A 20736-nucleotide genomic window follows, 5' to 3' on the forward strand; every position below is an offset into this window, starting at 1 on the left:
TGTCAGCCTGGCCCCTCGAGCCCCATCCCCTTCTCCTGTGAAATGGGGACAGTCTGTCAAGCTGCTATGTAGAACCACAGTGAAGTCAGCTTTTGGAAGCATGAAGGCTAAGCATTAAATAATGGAGGGGGCATTGCTCACTATCCCAGATAAGAATTCTTAAAGGATATTTCCTTTCCTTTCACTCCATTGACTCATTTTTTCCCACATCTTTACTGGGGGGTAATTTATAGAACACAAAATTCACCCACCTCAAATGTACAATTCAATGATTTTTAGAAAGATTTTCTTTTACTCTTGAGATGCTTTGCTGCATGTTTTATTTGGGGCTAAAAAGAAAAGGGCAACTGGATATCCAAAAATGTGCACTTCCCTTGTCGGCTTTCAGGAAACTCCTGCCTGCTGGCTTCCCGCTGGTGAGAAGTCACCATTATTCCTACTAAAGAGCCTCGTGCTTGGGCCTCGCCAGAGCAGCTCAGGCTGTTTCCATCAAGGCCCGCCATCCGGGTACTACTGCTGAGGTCGGCTTCGCTTCACCACACAGGGAAGGATTTAACCCTGAACTGACACCCTGTGCTGTCTCCACAGCCTGGGATACGTGTCTCCCCTCCCTCTCCTTCCAACACCCAGCTCTGAGGTTCAAAGCCAGCCTCTGTGCCCAGTCCCAGCCACAGGGAAGCACAGAGAGCTTGTGGGAAGTAGAGGCAGGAGGCCTCGGCCGACCCTCAACTCCCACACTGGACAAATCTGCTACACTGTGGGTCCCCTTTCTCTCCTGTAAGATGGACCCAGTGTTTGGGTTTTATTTGGGAGAAAAAGGAGAACTTTAAGCCCATCATCGTGGTGCTTTTCTTATCCTCGAAATGTCAAGACAGTGTGCCTCTTCTTGGGCTCCCAAGGGAAAATTCTCAGACTTTTTAAAACACCCTTTGATATGCTAAGAGTCCTAATAATAAGGAAATAAAGTATTCTGCATAAGGTATTTCCCCTCTTCCGTGCTTCTGGAGGTGCATTAGAACATGAGCTAAAGGTCTTTTGCCAGCAGCCCTCACAATTAGGCTTTCTCTCCCAGGGATCCTCAGAACTGCTAAGAGAAAGAAGTGGAATCTGACAAGAAAAAGCTTGGAGCTAATCAAAAGAAAGGAGCCCTGACAGTCTCAAGTCTGACACCATTAAATCCTCTGCGCAATGACTTTATTCATTGTGGCAAAGGCAAATCCGGGAGAGCTTCCTCTGACACCCAACGGGTGTTGTGGGGAAAGAGAGAGACTTCTACAGAACGCCTCATAACAAGGCAGGGCCAAGGCCTGTCTGCAAGGGTGGCTTCCTGTAGGGGCTCTGGACTCAGCTCTGCCCTTGACTATCTGGGTGACCTCCGTCCAGCTCTTGAAACTTTCTGAGCCTGAGCTTGCTCATCTGTCTAATGGGGATAATGTTATCTACCTCTAGATCACTGTAAAGATTAAGTGTGGCGGTGAAGGTCAGTAAAGTGTTTAGCAAACCTTCAGATGCCTGGTAAGCAGATTCATTTCCTGTTGTCAGGGTGGCTGAGTGGTCTAAGGAACTGCATTCCGGATTAGTTTGCTAGTGCTGCTATAACAAATGATCACAAATTTTTCTCTAAGATAAAATCAGGGTGTTGACAAGGCTGCTTTCCTTTCTGAATGTTCTAAAGGAGAATCCATTTCCCTGGATCCTTGAATCTTTGAATCCTTTCCAGCTTCTAGTGGCTGCCTGTATTCCTTGGCCCAAGGCCCTCTTACTTGATGGCCATTGCCAACATGAGTGGCTTCAGTCCTTTTCACACGGCGTCACCCTGACTTTCTCTTCTGATCCCCTTTCCACTTCTAAGGACTCTGAGATGACACTGGACCCACTTGGATAATCTAGGATGCTCTCCCTATTTTGAAGTCAGCGTATTAACAACCTCAATTCCATCTGCAACCTCAATTCCCCACTGCCATGTAAGGTAACAGATTCACAGATTCCAGAGATTGTCACGTGCACACCTTTTGGGGGGGGGATGGTTGTTATTCTGCTTACCCCAATAAGAGCTCCATCATTGCGGGTTTTGCCATCAATAGAAAGGAGATTCTGATACTTTGCCCTCAGGGTTGTAGGGAGGCAAAGGAATGACAACTAACATTTGTTGAGCACCAACCATGTGCTAGCGCTGACCTCAGCACAGCGCTCTCTCACCCCTGACATTCCAGTGAGACTGCATGCAGGGATATGACAGGTGCTATCAGGGCAGGACTGACAGCCAGGTTCTCCAAAGGAGCAGGTGCACATGAGGGTAGCCGGTGGCCATGAACTGTGCAGGGGCGTCATCCCTGACCTTGAAGCCAGCATGGCCCTGCCTCCCTCATACACCAGCTAATGGACAACAAAGGACAGCCCCAGACAGCACAAGGCAGGCACTGAGGCAATCACCGTTCTGCCTCTGTCTCTTTCCGCTGGCTCTGATTGAACTATCCTGGTTTCCAACTGGCTCCTGATCACTGGTCTTGCCTTCCACTGCTGTGCTTTGGACTAGGAATTGGCATTTGGCTACCCCCAAATTCTGCCTTTCAAAACCCCCTAAAGTTGCAGGTCTATTGTGTTTGTGTGTGTGTGGAGGGGGGTGGTTCTCATCTGAGAATCTGATGAAGACTGTGACCACTCCCCAGAAAATACACACTGACACATGCACAGAATAATCTGCTTTCAATTTCATGGGAGTCCTGGATGGCAATATGATGTAAAGCAGGGGTTGACAAACTTTTTTCTGTAAAGGACCAGCAATAAATAGTTTAGGCTTGCAGGTCAGGTGGTCTCAGTCTCCACCACTCAACTCTGCTGTTGCAGGGAGAAAGCAGCACTGGGCACCACGTAAATGAGTGGATGTAGCTGTGTTCCAAGATAACTGTTTATAAAAGCAGGCAGCAGGTCAGATTTGGCCTGTGGACTGCAGTTTGCCAAACCCTGGGGTAGTGGTAGCAAAGCCACCATGGCTCCTGGCTGCCCCATCTACTGGATGGATGGGTCTTAACTGCTCTGAGCCTCTGTTTCCTCACTTGGAAATGAGGATAACAATACTGCTTCATACGGTTGTAGTGAGGAAAGTAGGAATAAATCTGTGTCAAGCACTCAGAACAGTGCCTAGCACCTAGTAAGCTGGGTGGTGTCAGCTAGGCTCTGTCTGCTGGCCAAGAGCTTCTGCCTCCATGAAGCTGGCTTTGATACGCCTCTCTAGCTCCTCTGAGCCCCTGGTATCTGCCTCATGGGTCACAACCCTAGCCCACCTGGCTGGGGCTGAGTGAGGCCTAATTCAGCCCCGGCTGGGAAAGACAGAAGGCAGTTATGGTCTGGGATGTTCAAGTCCCTGCAAACTGGACGCTGGGCAAAGCTGGGGATAGAGAAATCAGACCCCATGTGTTGGGAGGGGCTGGCAATGGCTGGAGAAGGCAGCCCAGACAAGTGGGCTAGGATTCAGGAAGATGGCAAGTCCTAGCAAAGAACTACGGAATGATCTGGGGGCGGTCTAGGGAGAAGCACCATTATTTCTCTCTGGTCTGACGTGTCAGGCAAGGAACGGGAATTCGTCTGACTCTGGGAGGCCATTCCAGATACTGTATGATGGCCTCCCACAGCCAGACAGATCCCACACCTTCTCTAGTGCCCTGCCCGTCCTGCACAGGCTGGGGTCTGGGCCTAGGTGTGGCTGAGCTCACCGCTGAGAGGGCCGGGCAGGTAGGGGCAGCCGGAGCTCAGCGTGTGCGCACACACTCATGGAAATGGAAGTGGACGTGATTAGAAATTATGCAGAATGAAAGCTTCCATTAAAGGTCCGAGTCTTTATGCTCCAAGCCAACCATATAAAGCACATGTGAAAAACTCACTTTAAGGAGTGACAAATGTGTGTATCTTAGGAACCAGGATTTATAGGTGCCATTATGTGCTACTTTAAAACAACCCTTTAAACCTAGGATTCTGCCTAGGAGATATAATGAACTCTGAAGCACATACCATCATTTTTTTTTTTCCCTGAGAGTTGACAGCCTGGAGCCGAGCACCCGGACTTCTAAATATACACCTCACTGTTCACACATAAAACACAGTGTTTCCACACATCAATTTCTTGGAATGAACTAGCTGGCTGACCCTGATGATGTTAAAGTGGCATGCTTCTCCTGTAGCGATGGGAATAGCTGGGCTCGGCAGGGAGGAAATGGGGCTCTTTGTGCCAGGACGGCCCGGATCAGCCCAACCAGCCGGATGCCTGCATAGCTGTGCCTCCTAGGTTCTGGGATGGGTCGCACAGAGGTCCTTGCCTTGGGGAACCTGCAGTGGGAAGGAAGCCGGGAAGAGTACACATACCTCCCTCCATAATATTACTCTACTCTTTTCTCTCTAGTCTCAGGTTCTCCACAGAAGCCTGCAGGCTTGCAGTCTTTCTTCTGGTCTTAGACCAGCAGGCCACATGCTGGAATGCAGTGGCTCGCAAATGTTAGTGAGCATCAGACACATCCACAGGGCTTGTTAAACCACAAGATCATCATGGGGCCCCCACCCTAGGACTTTCTAAAGCAGCAGGTTTGTGTGGGGTAGAACCTGAAAATGTACGTTTCTAACAGATTCCCAGGGGATGCTGAGGCTGCTGGTTGGGGGGGATGGGGCACGGTTCTCTAAGAACCGGGCTGTAGAGGTGACTGGAGTCCCAGGCTTTCTTATGGTCTGGCTCTGTGGCTCATGCCCTCCGTGAATGGGCAAGCCCCGCCCCCTTCTCTTTAGGCCTCAGCTTTCTCCTGGGCAAATGCGAGGGGGGTGGGACAAGATGATCTCGAGTCTTAAAATTCTAGGGTGCTTCAGGTGGCAGATTCTAGCTCACACAGGGACTGGAAGCTTCCACTTAGAATGGTCAAGGGAACACTTCTACCTCTAGTTCAACTCTGTTGTCTTATAAATCAAGTCCAGAGAGGTTAAATGACTTGCCCGAGGTCACAATGATAGGCAGCAGCTGATTCTTAGACTGGAAAAGGAGGCAAAACCCCTGAATGCCCTCATTCCCTGCTCAGTGCTCCCTCTAACACCCATGAGGATTCTGCCAAATAGCTCCGGGAAAAGGCAACTTGCTGGACAACCAAGTATTTCCAGCATGTTGGAGGCAGCCAAGGCCTACAGCCTGAGGCTTGGGCAAACCAGTGAACCCCCCCTACAGAGACCCCTCACCAACGCTGGTGCCTGGATCCAGACCTACAGAAGCACCTGGAACCCATATGTCAGGCGAGCAAAAAGCTAAGAGGTGCTCTGCAGGTGTGGAGGGAGAGGATATTAATCACAAGATCCAGGGATTATTAAACCAGGCTTCCAGAGGAGGACAGTGTTCCTGGTTTGCTCAGTTATCACTGGCTGTATCCTCACATGTGGGCACACACACAGCTACACACACACACACAGTCACAGAAGGTCACAGCAGCCCACAAGGCCTATCCTGAAAACAGATTCCTCTAGTCCTAAGGGGCCGCTCACCACATATAGCAAGACCATTAAAAATAATGTCATTTCAAAGACAAGAGAACACTTGTAAAAACAAACTTTCCAGAAGAAATATTATGGGGCTCCACTCTGGTTAAATAGCCTCCATCTGAATCCTTAATTGCAATTTACAGTGGAGAGGGATCTGAGAAGCTAGGGCATTGTGGGGCTCGGTCTGCTCACAGGCTCCTGGGTGCCCGGGCTTCGGAGGTCCCCGGGCTGTGTGCCCCATCACTCCTAGCAGCTGTTGGCTCGCCGGACATCTTTTTGTTACCATCCTCGGCCATAAATCTGCCAGCCCTGGCGGCTGTGCCTGTATTTCAATGAAGAGAAGTGGATTTGTCCTTCGAAAAAGTTAACATGTCAGCCCTCCCAAACCCCAGCTCCTGCAGGACCCAGAAAGGCTTTGAATCCATGTCAAAGAAGCCATCAAAGGAAATAGGCCATTTTCAAACAAAATCCATTTCTCGAGCATGACGGTAAAAATATTTATCACATGAAAGATGTGAAACCTTTATGATGTCTCAATGCTCTGTATTATGAATGCAGCATGTGTCCAGTGGAACGTGTGCAAAAAAAAAAAAAAAAGTCAGTCTATGATTCTGATAGCGGGAAAAATTAGTCCTTTCCATCTGGCAAATTGTTAATTTATCAACCCAGTTGTGCTGTATGGGCGCAAGAGGCAAAGGAAAGAGGTGAGCTCGGCATTCAGCCAGACCAAATAAGCAAAGACTCTGGACAAAGAAACTCAGCATGTCCAGGGCACAGGGAATAGGGGTCCCATGCTTATTTGGTTCTGTCAGCCATGGCTTTGGATAGCATCCACACTCACACCTCATGCACAAGGTCAGACAAGGCCACTTCAGTGGGTCTCAGGATGACCCACAGGGTCTGAAATCTCTTCAGGGCACTTCATAATCAGGAGTGTTTGCCCTACTGAGGGATTTTCAAAATGCAAGATAAAGCTCGTTCCTATGCCCCAGAAAGGATCATGAGGGGGCAAGGCAGCCTTCCTGGAAGACCCAAGTCTCCCAGGCTCAGATCTGAGGGTGAGAATTCTGCTCAGAGACTGTATGGCCCTGAAGTTCCACCTCAGTGCCATGCCTCGAGGTTGGTGGGTGACCAGAGAGGGCACTCAGATGCACAGCCTCTCATGGGCTCATGAGTACGTCCTTCTCTTCAGAAAAGAAATGCTTTTAGTTCTAATGCCCTTTCTTCTGGGTGGGTGGCTCAAACAGAAGCTCCCTGGCAGGTACTAACACACTGGAAAAGATACATTAGCTTACCCTACCTTTTCTGAGTACCCACAGAGAGGCAAAAATTAAACTATGCATTTGGAGTTATGAATGAAAGCTAATTCACTTATTCAACTAATTATGTATCAAGATGCAGGTGTGCAGAGAGACAACCAACCTAGCTAGGTGAAGTATAAGAATCCTGAGTCACACTGCCAGAGTCTGGAACGTAGTTTCCCCACTTACGAGCTGTGTGACCTCGTGCAAATCACTTAACCTCTCTGCACCTCAGCTGCCTAATGTAGAAAATCAGGGACAATCATAATATCTGCCTCTTTGTGGGGCTATTATGAGGACTGAGTAAATTAATAACAAAATCTCCTGCATTCTATGTCCTACATAATCATTGGCAATTGCTACTATTGTTATGGGTCAGATACTCTGATGAGTGTTAGGGATAAAATTGTAAACAGAAGTAGTTGCAGGGGGGGGGGAGTTGTTGAGGTGGCTGCTTATCACTTCTGTGTCTTCCCCACCAGTGTCTGCTTCACAGGGTAACTGAGAACACAAGGCTCCTATATCCTCCCTAAAAGGAAGGAGGGGACCCAGAGCCCCCCAGGACCCTAGGATGAAGGGCTTTGGGATCCCCAAGAAATGTCTGTCTCTGCTCCTGGCTCTCTACCCCAGTCCTGCTAAGGTCAGGGGAGGAAGAAAAATCAGGAAAGTCACGTTGCATAGTGCAGCTTAGTGCCATAATGTGAGGGCCTCTGCATACAGACAGATTACCCCTTGGCTGGGGAGTTGGGTGAACAGGTAGCAACTTCTCCTGCCAGGCTGGTCACACTGTGAAAACCAGGTCAAGGAAATAAAGATTCCCACCCTACAGGGAAGTTAGTCTGTAGGGAAACACCAAAGATTCCTACAGCTTGGAGTCTGACCCTCCAGGCTGCCCTCTACTCCTGAGAGTCATAACCCAGTGGCCATGACATGTTGGCAATCACAGAAACCAAGGCATCCCAGAGCATGAGACTGAGCAGGGAGTAATCAAGGGGAGGCCTCTAGACTCCCTCACATACCCATGTCTCTCTCCTTGTACAAGATATACCATGGTTAGCTCCCTGGACCATGGACTTGGGCAAGGTCAGTCCCATGTTATCTCCTCACCTCTGCCAGGGCCTGGTAAGAGGAATGTTACGGCTGCCCGTGTGCCTGGTGCTGGGCTCTCCCGGGGGAGGGGTGCGCCCTGCCCAGCAGCCTTGCCTTCCTGAGCCCTCATCTCCCTGCATGGTCACCAGCTCACCACAGAGCCCAGTGGTCAGAAGGTTCCCAAATAGATGTGAGGTCAAGTCAGAGGCTGAAAGAACCGCAGAGCACATCCATCCAGACCAGCTCTTGGTCTCTCCCGATCCTAACTCATAGTGAGAACCATTTGTCACGTCACGCTAGGACACACAGGCAGATATACATAAGGGAAACCACAGTTCATAAAACTGTCTGTAGCCTTACCATGTGTGACTAGTTCTGCCATGTTCTATTTTATTCTATGATATTCTATCAAGAAGGAATGCTGGTCATGACCTACGAAATTGATTCCATGACCTACTAATGGGTTGGGACCGACATTGTGAAAAACACTGATCTAGGTCAATGGATTGCAACCTTTTATAAATCAATGCCCCCTTTTCATAAGCATTAAAATCCCAACCCTCCTTTCATACTACTTGAAATTTGAAATAAAATAATTAAATATCCAAACTGAAAACAAATAAAAGCAATGGGCATTTGAAATATACTTTTTCAAAGTATAAATGCCATCTAACCCAACTGTCCCAAGATCTTGATATAGACGTCCCCCACAGATGGAGAAAAGGTGCTCACCACTGAAAATAGGTAGGACAATGGCTTTTGTGGGACCCCTAGGGGAGGGTGGACCATGATTGGGGGTGTGGGAGGTCTGAAGTCCCCCTCTCCCCCTTTCCCACAGCAGCTATGATTTAGTCCATTTATATACTAGATATAGTATATAAACCCTTTAAAGGAAGGGTCAGTGGCTCAATAAAAAATGATTTAAACCCCACAAGCTGGTGAGTTCATCTATGTCATCTCCCAGGGGATAGAATGAGGCCAAGTCATTCATTCCATCAGGAAGGTTCAGAGACTTACTGAAGATGACACAGAAAGACAAAATTGGGGCAGAAGTGAGAGTGAGAGGGACACAGGACAGGAGGTAAGACCTGGGTAGTATTCCCCAGCCTTCAAACTATTCCCAAAAGGCCCAGCAATAAGGATACATACAGATCAATGAAGGGGCCCAATTTCTTGATTATGGGTTAGATTTCTAGAAGACTCGGGGTAGAAAAAGTCTCCTCTACTGAAAGTCAGAAGCCTTGCTTAACAGCTACATGTGTCTTTGATTAATAAAAGATAGGAAATAAATTGATCATCTCTGAACAGGAACTGTGTATTTGGAGAAGAGCATCTTCCTAACCTGGGGCCCAGGAGGCAAAAAGCTCTTGATGGAGAGAAGACAGGTATCCCTGTGTGTGCCCACCAGCCATGTATGCTACCTGTATCCATGGTGGGGAAGAGAGGAAGGCTCTGTTGGCTATTTCACTGATACGCAGAAGCCAATGCTGAGTGTCAAGTTTGTGGCTCTGTAGCACCTGCCACATTAAGTGCTGCTGCCCTAAGGGAGATCACCTACCACTTGATAATCAGGGCCGGTCCCAGAACTGCTGGTTCTGGCCATAGCTGCTGCCTTCTGCTCCTTCAGACAGGATTTTCTGACCCAGAGCCAGACAGCAGAGGCCAGAGTATTCTTGGGGGCTCTCAGAAAACTTCTCCCTACACAGCAGAGGCTGCCATGCCAATCTGATGTCCAGACAGAGGCATTTGAAGGGAACCACTCCATGTCCTGGACTGATCCCAGGTACCAGCTGACCATAAATGTCTCCAAGGGTTGGAGTCAGCCCAAGAGATACACCTGCACATGCTCTTACATGCTTACACATGTAGGGCACAGACAGGCACCGTCCCCGAGGCTATGGCTTACCCCAAGCTCCCAGCCCTCATGGCACATTAAAGCCATCTGGGAACAAAAAAACAATGAGCCTACTGATGCCTACGCTCTACCCTAGACTGATAAACTCAGAATATCTGGAGATAGCAACCAGGTTTTAGTTTATTTGTTTTTTGGGTTTGTTTTTTGTATTTTGTTTTTGTTGTTCTTTATTGCCTTCTTTATCTCCCCAAGTGATTCCAATGTGCATCCAAGATTTAGAATCACTAGGTTGGGGAAATAATTTACAAAATTCAATGTATACACAAGAATCCATCTGGAAAGTCTGGTAAAACACAGATGCACCCCAAGATGGCCCATCCCCAGAGATTCTGGAGCAGAAGTTCTGAGATAGGCATAAGAAATTAGCTACCCATTAATCAACAAGGACTTTATGTCAATCCAAACCATTGCAAACCTCAAATAACAAGCAACCCTTAAGTTTTATCCCCTGAACCAATAGCATAATCCCTTTGTATACCATCAATGTTTTATTGGACAAGCACTATGCCTTCTCTCAGATGTAGTAGTATATTATCATAACCTCCTTCAAATAGCGTTTTAGAAGTTTCATAACTGATGACTACAGGTCTATTTGGGCATTCATGATATCTCATTTTCCCAATGTGAGTATCACAAGGTCCCTTCTCCCCAAGGCAAATGATGGAAGGCTCTTTGATATACTCATAGAGAAGAAAAAAAAGTCTGTCAAGGACCTGGGCTGAGGTGGTCCTCAGCCCCTGGCTGATGGGCCCAATTCTCCTTCCTGCCTACCATGCAGTTTTAGAAATGGCCAAGTCTCGTTTTAAGATTCTGAGTCTTTTCTCTATGCCACAAAGTCTTTGGGTGTTTCTGACACAGCGTTCCCCAGAACACACTTTGAGAAACAGGGCAGTGAGGCTAGGCTGTAGGGAGGTTGCTGCAGAATAAAAGCAAGGTTAGAGGATGGAGGGCCTCACAGGCTTTTCACTGAGTTCCACTTCCTGAGTCACCTGTAGGCAGGATTCTCAGGACTGGGGGCTTTTTCAAATAGGATCCCCAGAAATCAAAGGGCCCTTCTCCACTTCAAGAACCCCTGGCTTAGTGAGCAGCTATTACTGATGGCATGTGGCAGATTCCACGGGTGTTGTGATGGGGAAAGTCTCCGAACTACTACTGCAGGAGGGGTAACCAAGATGAAGCCAACAGGCTCCCTGCCTTCAGCGACCTCACGCTACTATGAGATAGACAGGTAGACAGGTGTATTGACAGTGTATCACCATTCTACACTGGGCTGCCCGGCAGGCTGGCAGCACAGATGAATGATCCTACAGCTGAAGCCAGGGTTTGGGAGGGAGCGTGTCAGGCACAACGGCCGCCTCTTGAGACAGGCCAGCAGAACTAAGCACTTTTTACGTCACTGTGAATAAGCCAGCTCTGAGGATTTTATTTTTTGGATCTGAGGAGCCAGGAAAAGCAGTCGGAGTTGCTATGAACACAAAGGAATCCATCTGCTTTCTTGCCTTTGTGAATATCTCAGACAGTGCAGAGCTAATGAAGGCCCCAAACCATGGTCCCAGACTGTTCCTAGGGACTTCACAGAGGCAGCAGATGAAAGGCATTCAGGACAGCTCTGAAAACCTGTCCCTCATTATCAGCGGTTCAATGCCTCAAGGCAACATGCAGGCTACACCTCTTCCCTCTGCAGCTTCCCCTTCACCAGTGGCCCAGACTGTTCCTGGGGGCCGGAGAGGACAGGCAGTACTTCCCCACCAGCCCCTGAGAGATCCGGTTCCACACACCACTCAGCCATCAGCAACAGGGCTAGGGCTCCACAACTACAACCTGTGGACTTTGAGCAAGTTCCTGAATCTCTTGTAGCTCCCAGCTTACTTGGCTGTAAAACGGGGAGAAAAAGAATCCCTACTTCCTAAGAGCTGGGAAGAGTACATGAAATATTTCATGTAAAGCGCTGTCAGTGCCTGAGACGTGGTAAGCATCCAATCAGTGTTATATAGTAGTGGTACAACTAAGGTCACTGTGGCTATGTGGAACAACGGCAGCACAAAACACAGAAAGACTCGGGCTGAGAAGCCAATTCCCAAGCACAAGTGCCTGGTCTGCCCTCTATGAGCTGTATGACCTTGCACTCCTAACCTCTCTGAGCCTCGGCCTCCTCACCTCTGAGATGGACGTGATAATTACGTTTACCCTCTGCCACAAAGGGTTTGCATATGTGTTGAACGCTGCGTTTGCTCCAGTTTTATTATCAGCACATCTAGAATGTGCTGGAGTGGCAGGTGTGACCCTTCAGCCTAGCTAGTGGGACAGCAGCCCACTGCAACAGTGAGCGTCCCTTCCCCAACAACACCTGAGGGATCTGGTTCTACAGACAACCAAGGAACTCAAAGATCCATTCACAGCTCATCTAAAAGCTCAGTTTAGTTAACCAGCAGGACTAGGAGGAATGCCCCAGAGGCAAGCCTACTGAATGTGTTGTCTCGATCATATCTTTTGCAGGGACCAATTCCAATCTCTAAGGCAGGCACAGGGAACAGGGTCGATCAAGGTCCAGATCTTGTCCTTTGGGGAGCATTCCTTGATCTCCCAACAACTCGCTTTCTCCTTTAAACTCTGCTGCACACTGGGTCTGTGTCTTGGTGGCTAGCTTCTGACTCATGTTTCTGTCCTGGCCCATCAGTGGGAACTTTCAGCTTCTCAGAAGATGGGAAGACACCTGTCATTAGGATGTGAGGAAAGCACTGTCCTCCACACAGTTGGCTGGCTTAAGTGACCACCCGATAGACCCCACCATTCCTCTGGTCTAGGCTCAGGGACAGTGACAGGATGAGTATTCATTGGCAAAACTTTGACCTTTTGATTTTTATATGATTCCTTGGCTGCCTGAGATATTGGCACTCACAGGGAATTGACTGAAAGACCCCTTCAGACCCTGTTAGCTAGGTCCCTTGGCAGATTCTCAGACCCTTTCCTTCCTCTAGAGAACTTCTTCCTGCCACTGTGAGCCCTACACTTGGCATACAGCAGCATGCCCACAAGACCTGTCCCCACACCTGAAGGGCAGGCAGGAATGACCTGCAGCTGCTATGGAGGGCCTGTGGCACATCCTTGGCCTCCAACCACCTGTGGCCCCAGGACACAACTTCTGTGCTCTGTGGGGTTCTTTCTTCTTCTGTGTTCCCATCCTAAAAATCTTTGCCTGGGAGTCAAATGTCCCTCCAAATGACTTCCTGATTCCTCTTCATCTGCACCCAAGAGCCCCTGCACATGGGACATCATCCTCCTGCCTGTATCTTCATCCTCCTTACATCATCCATGTGATGATGTGACCCCTGTGTCCATCTAATACAACCTTACCTGGGTTCCCCTCGTCCTATCCCCCCATTTCTCCCCTTTCTTCCATTCCAGTCTTCTTGTAATAGAAGTCTACACTGTCTGCCTTCTCCATATCCATCCCTACCGTTGGCTCTCTACCCCTCTCATGGTTCCAATGGTTCACTGAGGGCAGGGCTGTGCCCTCAAAGGCATGTCTGCATCCCCAAAACACAGCATGGGGCTTAGACATGATAAAAGCACACCAGATTCTTGATGAATAAATGAATGAATGTAAGAATGAATGAAAGAGCAGATCAACAGTACTCATATAAGTCACATCCCACTTTGGGTCTCATTTTCTCATCTGTCAAGCAGTGAGGCAGGTAGGACTGGCCCAATTCTGACATGGCATCATTCTGGGACTTTCTTCTTCATGCCATCATGATAGGAAGATGGTGATTGGCTGCTTATCATGGTGCCGGTGACAAGGGTGGCAACATTAATCCCAGGCAAGCTTTTTCTTGTTGTGACTCCCTGTCCCTCTCTCAGATCCCCCTTTCCTTTTACTCTCTGATGGCTCTGCCATCATATTTTGAGCCGAAGTGAAATGATGTTTATAACATCCATAGCACAGGGCTTGACCCATAAAAGGAGAGCCCTTGTAGAACCATAATGAATAAGGAAACTGAGGCTTGAGGAATAAGGCTACTGAGTCAGTAGCCTGCTTGGGGATACCAAGCAAGAAAATAAATAACCAGAAGCCAAACTCTGGGATACTTTTCTTATGGCTCTGCTTGACACATGGCCCATTGGCCTCTTGAGGTCCTGCACTGCTCTGGCCCTGACGGGATGGCCGTTTGACAAATAAAATAGCTTTGCAGCCTGACTCCCTCCATTAGCAACACAGTTGTCCGGGAATCATGAAGGGCGTAGCTAAGAGAGCCCAGAAAGTGCAGGGGCGATGGCTAAGCAATAAGAACAACAGTGGTCTCAGCAGAAACCCACTGAAGGAAGCAATCTATGCTTTATTTGAGGTTTGCTTGCAAGACAAGTAGGCTGCTTTCGCATGTACAGCAGGGAAAGAATGGGTGATCTATCCTACATTAGGAGCAGCTGATAGCATCTGGATCTGATGGGAGGACAGGGCTCTGCTGTCTGGATATGGGCCATGTTTCCCACTGCTCTGCACCGCCTGGCTGGAGCAGAGAGAGGATCCATGGGGCCCCATGCCAAAGCCCAGCTGTCAGGCTCTGGCTCAGGGCAGGCCCCCGGTAGAAGGGAAGAGGGTTTGCATAGGAGTGGGGGTGCTTTAGGGGCAATCTCCCCCTTTTTCTCTCTCTGGGCTGATGTATTTCTTGGGGCTGCCCTTCTCTGTCCCCAGTAAATCCAACTGAAGTCAGTTCAAGGTGGGCCTATTCAGAAAAGGGAGAGGCACTAAAATACTAGCAGTTATTCCTGGGTTGCTCATTTGATGATGATTATCAGTTCTATAATGAGAAAACAATGACAGATTACACTTTAAGTACTTACTGAGCTCCTACTGAATGCACGGAGTAGAGCGCAGATATATATTCTTATAACTGAGTCTGGTTGGAGGGATGAAACTAATAAAGATGTATAGTTAAATTGAATTCAGCTATGCTATGTATATAAAAACCCCAATTATGTGCCAGACAGTGTGCTAAGTATTTTCATGTTCATTATATCATCTTCAGAATAACCCCAAGGGGGTAAGAGTTTCTATCCCGTTTCATAGATGAAGAAACAAAAGTGATACAGTAAGCAGGGGGCAGGCTGCCGACCATGTCACCTACCTGCTCACCTTCCCCTATTTGGGGCCTCTTCTCCTGTTACAAGCCCAAAACCCAGTTGGCCCCAAACAAGGCACTCTCAACCCATCTCTGGGACACACAGAACCAGAAAATGCCTGGAACCACACAGAACATTATGGAATAAAATTAAGTGGAACTCAATAGGGCTACTGTCACTTATTTAACTATCTCAGTGCAAAATAGTCTGAGGCAAGAGGTTGGATGAGTAAAAATGTATTTATTGAGCAATCACATGAAAGTGCTCTGGGCCCAGATTATGCTCTTGTATATAACTTACTTTATAAATACAAACCCAGTCTTATTCAGAGGGTTGGAATGAAAGATTTGCTTTTCAATGGAGAAATCTGCATTTCAATATAAAGGTGTCTCAGTTACTCACCAGAGATGTAAGATCTGATTAATTCTTTATATTTAGCATTTAGAAAGCCTGAGGACTTCAGGCCTGAAGGTGGCAGTCTGCAGAGTGAAATATGTGAGCCTCACTTCCCGCATCCTGAGCACCATCTCTGAGTCTCCAGGGACAACAGCATCAGGGCTGTCTTTCCACACAGCCCAAGTGTGTGTGTGTGTGTGTGTGTGTGTGTGTGTGTGTGTGTGTTTGGGGGAAGAGGGGAGTGAGTTCACTACCAAGCCATTCACTTGGTTATGCCAGGTGCCCAATGCTGAGGCTGAAACTGAACTTGCTAGACAAGAGTGCCTATGCAGCCTATGTTCTATTGATGGAGACAGACATGAAGTAAAATAATCCAACAAAGCAGGTCCCTGCAGACTATGGCAACTGTTGCAAAGAGAATAAACTTAGCAGCCTAGTAAAGAGAAAACTAGCGGGGTGGTCATCCCTACTTCAGATAGCACAGTCAGCACTGGTCATTCTGAGGACACATTTGAGCTGGTATCAGAAAGATGAGAATATGCCAGCCACAGGGCAAAGAGGACAGCAAGCATGAAACTCTTGTGGCCAGAAAGCACTCAGTGGGTCCAAAGAGCTAAAACAAGACCAGTGGGATTGGAAGCGAGGGATGGATCCCACAGGCACCCGGAAGCTGTCATAAGGAGTGGGGGTAATGTTCTAACAGCAAGGGAAGAACTGAAGGGCTTGAGCAGAGGAGCACCATGTTCGGATTAGTACATTAAAAAGTCTGTTCTGCTCCAACAATGGATGCGAGGAGGCCAGTGAAGAGCTATTGAGTAGTTCAGGCAAGAAGTGGCTTGGATGAGGCTGGTAGGTGAAGACAGAAAAGGGTAGCTGGATTTCAGATACATGTTGAAGTACAAACACCTGGCTTCAAAGTGAAGTAAGGACGGATTCATTCATTCACAACAAACACTGAAGATCAGGAAATGGGAGGCTCCCAACCACAGAAAGAGTTGCTGAGTAGGAACAAGGCTTCAGGGTGGACACCTTAAATGCACTGTGTGTGTGTGTGTGTGTGTGTGTGAGATCCCCCTTCCAGGGAAAAGATGTTGCACCCATTCACCAAACAATATAAAGGGACTACTAAATAGCATGTAGATTTCAACTTTCTCCCGTTCCATTTTTTATCACAACAAACAGAATAACCAAACAAGATCTCCGTTTTCTTTTTTCTTATAATTCTAGTTTGTGTCATTTCTCTGGGTGCTTTCTACCTGCATAATACATCTCGTTATCATATTGTAGTCACTGCATCTCACATAGTTGATAATTATCATATTTCTAGAGCCTGTTAACATCCACTTTCCACCGTGATATCTTTTTAAATCTCCACGTGAGCCATTTATTTCATTTTTTTTATGAAGATCACAGGTAGGTGCTCGGTGGAAAAACAATCATTAACGTCATTAAAACAGCAGGGTGAGAAGCTGAGAGCATGGCTTCTGACATCCTAAGAGTTTAGAGTTTCAACTCCCGAGACCCCAAATTGAGTTTTGTGCCTTTTAGTCATAATGAATGTTAAAATCAAAAAGCATACTTTAAAACAAAGTCTTCAAAACTTGGCCAGAAGCTACCCGATCCTGTGCTTATGCTCTCAGCAGGACACTTAACAATACTGCTAGCCAGACTGAGAGGAACCATGCAGACTGTTGTTGTACCTGCCCAACATTTATTTATTGTATTTCAGAAGATGCTGAGCCTTGGGCAGAGTTACATTAGGACACTGGAAAAGTGCCAGTCTGAATCTCCCAGCCCCAACTGCCCTTCTGTAGGGCACATCAAGTGAAATCCTGAATGGCATTCTGGATCCACATTAACCTGACACATGGGCATCTCAATTCTATACAACTCCAAACTATGCAGACCCTGAGTCCACTGTCTATGCAAGGGAAAACAACAAGCATCGAATCCAGGAACAGAGTTGAGGAGCCATGGTATTCATGGCCCATCTCATTCTCTAAGCTCAGGAATCTCTTTCCTGTACAGGGAGATGGCCCATAATGATAGAAATATGGACTGGAGAACCTGAAAGCGACTTCTATGTTCAGCCTTCCCTTCTTGTCCTCCAGAGACTGTCATCTCTCAACATATAGTTCAAGAATCATATGTTTGCTTCATATCTGCCAGCCAGCTCCATGAAAATCAGAAATCAATTAGCTCACTGCTTCAGATTCTATATCTCCCTCTCCCCTGCTTGCTCTCTCTCTCTCTCTGTCTCAAAAATAAACACTAAAAAATAATAATAATAAAATCAATTAACTCAGTCCTTCCCCCATATCAGCTGATAACTCTAGCTCAGTGCCAACGTTCTCATGAGTAGCAGTGGAATTAGAGTCATCTAAACATCAATAGCAGCATGGAGAGGTGGCCCTCAGAGTCATGTTCCCCTGGGATTCCAGACCCTTGCCCTTGTAATAGCTGACTTAATAGGACCTGCAACTGTTCAGGGATATATATTTCTGTTCTCTTTCTTTGTTTTCTTCTGTGGTTATTGAGTAATACTCAAAACCAGGGAATGTGATTCCTCTTGGGTGAACAGAGCTAATTGGACACATTCAGAAGGGAGAAATTTCTCCCATAGCCTATAAAATTAAAGACAATAAATACGCAAATAAAACATGTTTCCTATGACTCTGGAGGTGCTGTGGCATCCTCCTTTATAGGCTCGTAAACATCACCCAGCACTCTTGCTCTACTATCGACAGCTCCAGTGACAAGACTGTGCTATCAGCTCACTAATTGGAATGTCCTTTTTTCAGGAAACTCTCTGAAGGAATTAAATTTCCAGCCTCCCACTGCCTTTTTCTTCAGAGGTATCTAGATATTCAAGATGGCTATTTCATAACAACTTCGGCACAGTGTGACACAGGTACAAGGGGAAGGCTGACTCTTAAAGATGCTCATGTAACAAGAATGCTAAGCTGGGAATTTTCACCAGGCACCAAGATGCGATGGATACCTGATGCATACAGTGAGTTCTCAGACCGGGAAATGAAACTTTAAAGAGGGTAATTGGAAATTGATTAGCAATTCACCCAGATTGAGAGGATAAAGGACTGGTTTATTAAAGACTTTAAGGAGAGGATTTGTGAAGATGATTTCTGAGCTGGGGACTCCCCTGAGAGGAGAGGTTGGATGACCTATCTCCCACTCCAAGCTTAATGGCAGAAGCATCAGTGGAAGCCACCTACAGAATTGATATGTGTTCCCCAAAGCCGGGGTACACAGGAGTCTGACTTATGGCTGAGAAAGCTAAAGCAGCCACTAAAGCCCCCTGCAATGGCAGGACAATGGTACACAGACATGGAATCCTAGGTGGAAATGTTAGTGTGCCATCATTTTAATAGACCTCCTGCGGCAGCCTACCAGGACAAGGGATCCTTCAAAGCACTGTGGGGGTCAGAAACTGTGGAAGGATTGGGAGTAGCCAGTTAAAGCTGAGGCCCTGCTTCTGTCAAGGTAGTTATAGTACCTGTCCCAGCAGGGAAGCCTCCAGAAAACTCACAAAAATTCTAATAGAGAGTCGCCTTCCATGTCTGCCAGACCCACAAGGCACAAAGCCATCTTAGGGCAGGATCAGCCAAGTAAGAGCCATCCCCATGCCTTTCCCATCTCCTACTTGCTAGAATGGTGAGAAAACACAGCTAGCAAATGGGAAATGAGAAGAAAGGAAAGTATAAAGCAGGGCCACACTCCCCTCCTTGGATGGCAGAGCCTTTGGAGGAGAATTAACATCAAATAGAGTTTGAAATTTTACTGATTATATAGCAGCAGGCCCTCTTAATAACTGAATTGAGACTGTGTTTTGGTTTAAATTAATCATACAACTTATTCTTGCCCATTAATGAAAAAGAAAATCCTGGTCTTGTTTGAATTTTCACTCCCTGGCAGGGAAAGACTCATCCCCATTGAGTACATTTAAAAGGACAGTGATACCAAAATAAAGATACTCCTATAATTACACCTCAGGGGTCCAAAGTACTTATCCAAAGTACCAGATATACCAAGTCAGAGCAGCAGGATAGGACTCATTTGATCATCTATGGTTGATGGCTAATTCTGCCAGAAAGTCCTACAATTAGGAACTGATCCCTTGGGGACATTGTGCTCTATCTAAGCTGAAAGGTTCAATCCCATTTGGTCTTGATATTTTCCTCACTGTGGAGGGGGTAGCTTTATGTTCTTAGCAAAACAAATCTATATTTGGGGTTGTTTGTCTCAATCTGCAAGGAAAATCTGGGGATACCTAGAAGATCCTAAAAGCATCCAAAGAGAAAAAACAGGTCATATGTAAAAAAGCAAAAACTTGGGATTGCACCAGATCTCAAAAACAACACTGGCAGTTACAACTCAATGAATCAGCACCATCAAAAATCCCAAGGAAAAATTGTTTTCAAGCTAGAGTTCTAAAGCCAGCTAACCTGTCAATCAAATGTGAGTACAATATAAAGACATTTTCAGACATGCATAAGTAAAATATTTATTTCCCATGGCCTCATTCTTGGGAAGCTACTGGAAGACACACTCCACAAACAGGGAGCAAACCAAGGAAGAGGAAGCCGTGGGGTTAACACAGGGGATTCAGCTCAGGACCGAGGATGAGGGACTCCCTGACATGAAGATGCCCTGAAGCCTCAGGTGGCAGCACTGAGGTAGGCCATAAGCAAACAGCCCTGGCTGGAACAGAAGGATCAAGCGCTCCAGGAAACAAAACGAAACTGATGGATTATGTGATATATTCAAACATTTGGAAAGTAATACTAACGGTGTGAAACAGATGTGATAGAGCACAAAGAAAAAAAATCAATGCTAAATACTTACATAATTATTTTTTATAAAAAGAGCATCTTAGTGTGTCTGGTATTTTCCTTTTTGCCATCCATTCCTTGCTCTCCTCTGACCTGTTCTGTAGCATGGGAGTTAGGAAGGACACTGGGGGGCTGATGCCTTCAAGCTGCATTTCTCACTTGGCTTCTGTCTGCATGTGGCCAATGGTAGGCAGTGAAGGGAGATGGAGAAACCAGGGTATTTCTCTCCCTCTCTCTCTCTGCTTCGTGTGGCATCTCCCACTGAGGTGCACCTCTTCCATGGCTTTGATCCCATCTGGATAGGCCCACCACAGTTCTACCTTTTGCCCCGTGACCCTTGTATTCTGGGCTCCAGAAAGATTGACCACACCCTCACCCTTACACATGGCAGCAGCTTCTGGCTATTGCAAATTTCTCATTGCACCAACTTCCCCTGTTTGGCTTCCCAGCTCTTCCATTACCTGTGTAACGAATTCCTTAAATTCATTCTCTTCTGCTTAAAATGCTTAGTGATTTGTGTTCCTAACTGGCTGCTGATTCAACTAGGAAAAACAAA

Source organism: Lynx rufus, unplaced genomic scaffold (genome assembly GCF_022079265.1).
Source record: "Lynx rufus isolate CCGP_SWC_20201006 ecotype Redwood Valley unplaced genomic scaffold, mLynRuf1.p SCAF_9, whole genome shotgun sequence".
Lineage (NCBI taxonomy): Eukaryota > Metazoa > Chordata > Mammalia > Carnivora > Felidae > Lynx > Lynx rufus.